This window comes from Physcomitrium patens, chromosome 2 (assembly GCF_059467195.1).
Source record: "Physcomitrium patens ecotype Gransden chromosome 2, ASM5946719v1, whole genome shotgun sequence".
Lineage (NCBI taxonomy): Eukaryota > Viridiplantae > Streptophyta > Bryopsida > Funariales > Funariaceae > Physcomitrium > Physcomitrium patens.
In genome coordinates this window covers 10,128,370-10,136,227 of record NC_143411.1, presented here as the reverse complement: position 1 = coordinate 10,136,227, position 7,858 = coordinate 10,128,370, and the positions used below count along the sequence as shown (strand labels likewise).

General features: G+C 40.8%; 1 long non-coding RNA gene across 1 annotated transcript; it reads left to right on the top strand.

Annotated features, from left to right (window-relative positions):
• Window positions 1–965: 965 nt before the first annotated feature.
• LOC141045011 (uncharacterized) lies at window positions 966–3,374 on the top strand. Its single transcript, XR_012216876.2, has 2 exons — window positions 966–2,692; window positions 2,888–3,374. It is a non-coding gene; the product is annotated as an uncharacterized LOC141045011 (long non-coding RNA).
• Window positions 3,375–7,858: the final 4,484 nt, after the last annotated feature.

Below are 7,858 nucleotides of genomic sequence, written 5' to 3'. Positions count from 1 at the left end.
GAATAAAACGTCTGTAGCTCCTTTGTTGATGAGAAAGAATGTGCAAGTGCCGATGTCCTTGATTGCTTCTTCTTTCTCTCTTTCTGTTTTTTTAAAGTTGGTTAGATAATTAAGTATTTTTTTGGTGTTTGATAACTTTCAGAATTTGAATCAGCTAGTGATCTTGTTCTACTTAGCCTTCCCTAATTTTTCTTTAAGTGATTAAAAAAGTTAGTAATTTTTTGTAATAGTGGTGTTCAGAACAGATGTTTCATAATTGGAATTAATATCAACATTCAATTCATTTTTATGAGATACTTTTATTATAATAAAACTGAATTTAAAAATTGAAACTTATTTTTAAAAGATTTTTTAGTCATCCTTTAATTTTTTGAATTAGGAGCATTAGAAAAAATAAGTTACATTCAATAAAAAAATTGTAAAAACTTCTTAAATATTTATGCTATTCTAGTCGTAATTAGTAATGTTTACTATGAATTGCTACGGATAATTTTTCATTTCATTAATCGTTCAAATATTATTTTAATTGCTAGGATCTTATTCAAGGATTATGCTAAATAAAAATGAAAATAAAACTCAAAGGCATTTAAAAGATTTGTGATATCTTGTGCAATTTTTGGAGAAAAATGAAAAATACACAATATTCTGACAGTTGAGTATTGTGTTTTAGAGCTTTATAGTACATTGAGAGAGACACAATACAAAGGGGGTGAATATGACTGACAAAATAACATGTAGTTTAACAAAAAAAATAATTTCAAAATTATACTTATCTGTTTATTGAGAATTCATTCAAAAGTACTTTGACATGGAAATTAAAAAGTAATTTTGGAAGCTTGAAACTAATTCTCAAATTCATTCAAAAATTTAATCAAGCATGTATAGCCATTCATTTTTTTCTGAAAGCACCCAAATGTTGGCATTCTTTTATAATTTTATTTGGACACAAGATAAGTCTGTTTAGTTTCATCTACTTAACACATTACTTCATTAATATGGTAAAAACAGTTAAATTCAACATTTTCAAAGTGGACCCCTAATGACACACTTCACAATGTAATTCTCTAAAATAGCAACAATCTAGACTTAAACCATGTTTAAATTTGTTGTCTCCAATATGGCTTGACAAACCTAAAGAGTTGTGACAATTAAAACATGAAAGAAAAGGAAAAGGAAGTAGGCACCAACTTTCAAGAGAAAATTCGAGTTGGAAAATTCTTTTGGTTCATAGATATCACATAATGTGAAGGTGATATTTAAAGATCTCCCATGAAATGATAATATGGGGTTTCAAACATGGCTATTTCTCTCACTCTCCACTGAATGCATTAGTGGTAGATGCCCAAGTGCATTTCTTAGGGTTGCTAATGGAATTTGTGCAATAGTTGAGGCATTTTATACCCCTTTTCATACAACACCTAGATAAAATCAGTAGAACATACAAACATTCTCTTCAGTTTTGACTCATTAGAAGTTACTGCCTTTGATCTCCCAAAAAAATAGGTATGACAGTATACATTCCAGAAGTTTTTTCTGTATTACATAACTAACACATACAAGCTCTGTGCACTGGGGCTAAGATTTGCTTTTATGTACACAATCCATCCCAATGGAATCTACAAACTACAAAAGACACATCTTAAAACCAGGAGTTAATCCCCATGTACATGCAAGCAACACCAAGAACAATTCAACCAAAAAAAAGAAAACACTGCTTGGTTTCCCAGACTCATTTTCACATCCAAAACATGTCTTCTTGTTGGTTTTAGGGCCCAAAGCTGAGATGGGTGTAGCTGCACCTCAACTAAAAATACACCAAATCCCATACAAAATCCAAACCACAAACAAGCCCAGAGTGGAGGAACAGAAATAAGCAAGGTGGGTATGTAGGGTAGAAATGAGAAATCCAAAGGGAACTAGGTGCCACTGATATTCTAGTTGTGGGTATGGCAGTGGGACTTACCTGCTCGCATGGCACCAGGTCCAATTTTGACTTGCGGTGCAGCTGGACGCAGCGGCGGGACCAGCGCCCACGTCGGCGCCCGCGACTAGACTGCAGCGCGCGCGCTTTGTCTCCTCGGCTCCCCGTCCTTGGAACCATCAGCGCGGCGTGATCATTAGACTGCGGGACTTCATGCGACGACCACCCTGGTTGGCTTTTCTAGTAACGTGCTCTTGGCCAGCCTCTCCCCCCCCCCAGGCTACCCGCGCTTCCACCCGACCTTCCCTCCCCGTCCTCTTCTCTCACTCCTATATAGTCTCCGTGCGCCTTGCTGCACCCCCATTACCACCCCCCTGCCTGGCTCGTTGCTGCTGTTGCCTCCGTCCACTTCCCATTCGCTAGCGCCGTAAGACGCTACATCATACACAGTTGTGCATCGCGCGTCAGGGGTGAGAAGGAGGACCTATGTCGTGGGAGTGGGATGGTCATGTGCCTGGGTGGTGTGTAGGTTGGATACCTAGCTATTGCGATAGAGGGGTGGGGGGAGGCTAGAGGTTAGATGCGACAGATGGTGGTGTGTCTGGATTTAATGCTGTGCGCGTAGGGAAGGTGCATGAACTCTAGTCGCTATTGAGAATTAAGATTAGCCTGTCGTTGTCTGACCATTTGATCGTCATGCAAGTGACCACTTTGCTGGGTGGATGCTGCTAAAGCCTGCAAGCTTCTGTGAATCGGCGGGTGGTGGTGAAGGTTGGAATAAGAGCCCAGGGGTGTGAGATGGTGGTGGATTGTGTCGAGGGTTAGCAGAAGCTACTCTAGTATCGTCAATTGATAATTGTGTGTCCCTTCTTGGTAGACGATAATCGGCAAAGTTACTCGACGAGTCATTGGGGAGTGCTGACTGTTATTCTGGTATTAACTGTTGCAGTGGTGGTTTTCTGGTAGGTGCATCGCGCAGCACTTGAAATTCAGGAAATCACATCCATCTGACACCCGCAGACTAACGATATGCAAACTCTGCGGAGCATCGCTAAGTTCGGTTTCCTTCACAACGCACAGCAGTGTCCACGTTTCTCAGACCTCTGATAGGGTAAGGACACATTGAATCGGCCAAAGTGACTAGGACGTCATTTTGGGAATCTGTGCATGTCTGACATCTTCCCCACCTGTGTTGGGGAGCTACTGCCGGCCGCTCCATCGGATCGCGCTCAAGTTGTCAAGCCGTGCTGCCTATTGTGTTCTTACTCTACAATTTGTACAATTGGGTCTCGATCGCGAACATTAAGTCTAATTTTACCTGCAGCAATTCGTGCTTAGATCAACTTATAAAAAATAATTATTAATCTCCAAATTGCTAGTTTGGCCCAAGATCGCTGTAATTTACTGTAATCGTAAATAAAACAAACTTTATCTGTTGGCTCATTGCCTGGAAGTCTTGGCCTGCGCAAACATGCCGGTGGGGGTGGGAGGGGGAGGCAGCAGCAGCAGGAAGTTTAGTGACAAGTGCTGTCGAAGCTTCGGGGGCGCTGAACCATTTTGTCAGGTGCGAAGGAGTTTAGGTGAAACTCTGCTGTGAGGAATGCCCCCTGGCCCGAAGCCATGTGCCTTTTCATGTCCACGTGGGGTAAACATTAAAGCTTCGGACCAGGCTTCATTCCCCTCAGCACAGTTACATTTTGGCATTCACTGCCGGCGAAGCATACATTTTTTGTCTATGAGAACAAGAAACCAATACGGTAGTCGATGAACATTGACCTACAACGATCATTCAGTAATGACTTGTTGGTACCCAATTGAAGTTGCGCAACATTCAGTCTCAAACTTGATTCATCAGCGTTTCTCCTCAGGTGAGTGCAAGACTCTTGCTGGTTGGGTGTGGTGAAATAATCAGGAAGGATGTGTGCTCTTGCTAGCAAAGATCTCTTTGTGTCTGCACAGTGCCATCTTGGCGATGCTAGCTTTGCATTGGTGAACTATAGCAAAGTAACAATTAAAAAGAAAAACACTAATTCATGCCAAGTCTTTGTCAAAATTCTCAGCTGCCATTGCTTTTTCAGGAACGTAAATTTAGAGGACCCTCTTCTATAGTTCGAGGCGTGAACATTGCAACGGTTGCCGTTGACGCCTTTAGTAACCCTGGTTTCGATTTCTGAGTTGTATGTCACAACTTATTTTCTTTTCCACGTATTAAAAATTACGTAGCATTTTCATAATCGTTTTCCTACCAATTGCAACACATGACTATGATTATCTATTAACAGCCTCTAGGCCTGTCGCCAATAACGGTGTCCATTACACTGCTTGCATCGTCAGCGGACAACCATAGTGATTAGTTTTGAAAGATACATAAACCCCTGTCTGAACCCCTCTTATTCGTTGTAACTGGGTTTTAACTCGTTCGCAATAGCTTCATCCTAATTAGTGTGGTATCAGTCCGTGGAAGAAACCACTTTAGTTCTTGCACGATGGACTTTTAAACTTTGAATTTCATATTCTCGGTGATTCTAACGGTTAGACAAACTCGGAGTTGGTGTTTTAAAATTAAGGTGTCTGGTGCCTAATTTCTTCACGCATTTCAACAGCAGAAGTGGATCACTGAAGCCTTGGAATTATAGCCACTAGAACATTTTTTTTTATCTGCTGCATGGGGTTGGTCGATGATTCTAGTGTTTGTGAGAACTTTGGTGGCTTCAGGAGAAACTGCAGATGCACTAGCAGGATGACCATCGTTTCTACCGTTGCTACTAGACTTCGATGGCCATCTCTTGGCTGCTCGGTGCAATTCCAGTTTCTATCCAGCTACTGTAACGAACTCTTTGCAGGTATGGTACTGCTAACTTGTCAGTTTCCTTTTTGTTCAAATTAAATGGCATGTAACCGCCCTCACAAGACGACAAATCATGTTGCGTCCACACGGCGTGTTCTGCATGCGAAGACATGTGAAGTCCACTGCTTCGCATTTTCATTACACAGCTACGCTATGCTTGCAAACTTTTCCGTTGCTGCCAGTTCACGACCCTTTACTTCATCAAAGGTCTCGTTAGTCGGCTTGATGCTGGAGCCAATGAACGCTGCAATGTAAGTCTATCAAATGCGGCGTTGTCTGTTAGCACTATCCAAGGTAGCAGCTCTGATCACTCACAGTCAATTTCTTCATAACAATGATCGGTTAAGTTGTTAGAGACTGTCAACTTCTATTACGTGGAGGAAGGTAATAATGATGAGTTTCTAGCAGGAGCTGTTTGTACAGTAGGACCTTTGGACGAAATGGACGATTTGGCGAAACCAAAGCAGAAGTCGAAAATTTATTCTGCAAGAGGTTTTGTATTCAGAAAGTCGGAGTTCGTAGATTCAGCAATCACCTCCAGAAACTTCCTCAAATCCCATATTCTCATTAGTTTTCATTAAACATATTTTTCATCACTTTCTCAAATATAAGAAATGATTATTCAATGCAAAAATATTTATCAAGGTTGGACAGTAAAGATTAAAATTGCAAATTCTCAATCACAAAATGTTGTAGGTTTTAAGTATTCAGAGCTTATGATGTACAATACATACATTATGTCTTTGCAACCTTTATATTATGTTGTTCAATTCTCACTCCAACCACCCTAGTCACATACATGAGTGGGTAGATCTGAGAAACAGATGGTACACCTCACCTCTAAAATTGAAACCACCACAAACATTTCAAAATAGAATGACATATTATGCTAAAATGAATGCTGGGGTGTTGAGGTTTCATGAGATAACCCATAAATAACAGAGCTTTCTGCTGGGTGACGCTAGATTTATTTCTCTTCATTGTTACTTGTCGGTAGGTCAATTCCGTTGCGACTGATTCTCTCGGACGTCCCTTTTTGGAGAAATCTCAAGTATCGTGACAGTCTCAGTCAGCTTCACATAATGGCAGCTTGACTTGATACCCCTACACACTGGAAGCCTAAAGATGTAGCCATAGGACAGTCAGAGCCCATTTAAGGTTCAATGTTGAAGTCTTGAGTGGTGTCGTTGACTCAGTCCTTCATTTCAGGCGTTCTAGAATGTATCACTTGGAACTTGTAATCATGCTGAGCCGTTAAGGGTGAATTGATTTGTCTTTAGCACGAAGTCCTGTAACTTTTGAAACTAACTTCCAAGTGGACTCACACAATGTCTTTTCCACTCCTGATACGGCATTTGCGTCTTTGACACCTAGTTTTCCACTTGCAGGTGCTCTTTGCTTGAAAGCCTCCGTTGTCTTGTCTGTTTAAAATTGAACATATCATTTCTGGTTTTTTGCGTACTTTTTCATGTGATCCCTCTTCAAGTATGTGCTATTAGTACATGAGTGATTGTTTTAAACTTGCCACGAGGAGTATGTAATTAGTGGAGGCCTGCTTTTTGAGCTAATAGGCTTGCAGCTCCACACAAGTGTCATTATTCCAACTGAATTGCTACGATGCCTTGTGTGCCATGATGAGCGCATGGGACTCTTCACTCAAACTGCCTTTTATTCATGTTTAATTCTTAATTTTTTTTTTCTCAAGATGACTTATATCTGGAGAGGTGTAATCAGATAGCAAGTTGGGTTTAGATGGCGATTACAGAGGTGATTTGTCGGGACGTACTTCAAGTATTCAAAAGTGCGTATATATCAATTTTATGAGGCTTCCTCCATAAATCTAGACCTTTTCAGACAAGTCTTTTACAGTGGAAGCTCCGTGAATGGATTTTCAGTTGCTGGAAGGTTTCAGATACTCGATTTAGCAGATGCCCTCTAGAGTGGTGCATCAAATCTAATACATATTTTCTTGGTTCAGATGTTATGTATCTGCTGGTGGCATCGGTTTTGTGAGATCTTCTACTATTCAATTCTGCTTGTTCATCTTGATAAATCATGTAAAGACCACTTTACCTGCCCATTCAATTCTGAATACGCCACGATTTATGAGGGTTACGGTTGCAATATGCTCTGGCCAGCGGAACTGCAAGCTTGAATTTATGGTGAATGCAACAAATTGACATTGTAAGGCTTCCATTGTATACAAGGTCCTAAGCGTTGCTGTATACCGGTTGCCGTTGTGTGGCGTCTGTGCTACGTTTTAATATTGATGTTATCAGAAAGGAGCGCTTACAAAATCTCCTCGCCCTTGGGTCTTGTTCTACCAAGAGAGAAGCCAAGAACTAGCTGGGCTTTGGTGATTTTTGCAATATCAAAGTCTGCACCCTGGATGTGCCAGCTTCGAAGCCTGTCTACTAAATTTCATACTGCAAACATCCTTCATTTTCCGACTTAATGTACATGTCATGTTTTGTGACTTACATACGCAAGAAGTTCACACTCAGGTATCACCTTGATGGTGAATGTTTTTGTAATTAAACCTCATGGAATCCTTGTAAGTCGAACAAAGAGTTGTTACATTTTTGAATGAGTTGTGCTCTTGTTTCTGGCGTTTGAACGTTCCCTAAAATACGGAATTTTATTGAAGCTTACGTGACCGCTAGTACCAAATTTGCAGCTTTGATCAGGAACGTTTCATAGACTTACTGACAACCTGTGGTCGGTGGATAGCTAAATAAATTCGACTAGAAAAAATATCCGTAAAGTCTAAATTAACTCTGAAAGTGTCACCAGTTAGGCAGAGACTGACGCTCTAGGACTTGGTTCAAGAGCTTAGATTTGTACAGTGTGGTTCCCTGCTGAAACATTCCTGCTGAAGCATTGAAATAGTTATGCTTGTTCATTTTCAGTTTAGGCGTGAAATCAAATCACCTCCTGTTGCAATCACAGAGAAAATGATATTTCTTGGCAACCTTAGGAATAACTGCCATGCTAGATCATACACTTTCAGGGAATAGCAGAATGAAAACGCTGGAAAAGGGTGGATCAACAGAGGCTCCTCTTCCAGGCAGCCGGGTAGAAGCTTCCAC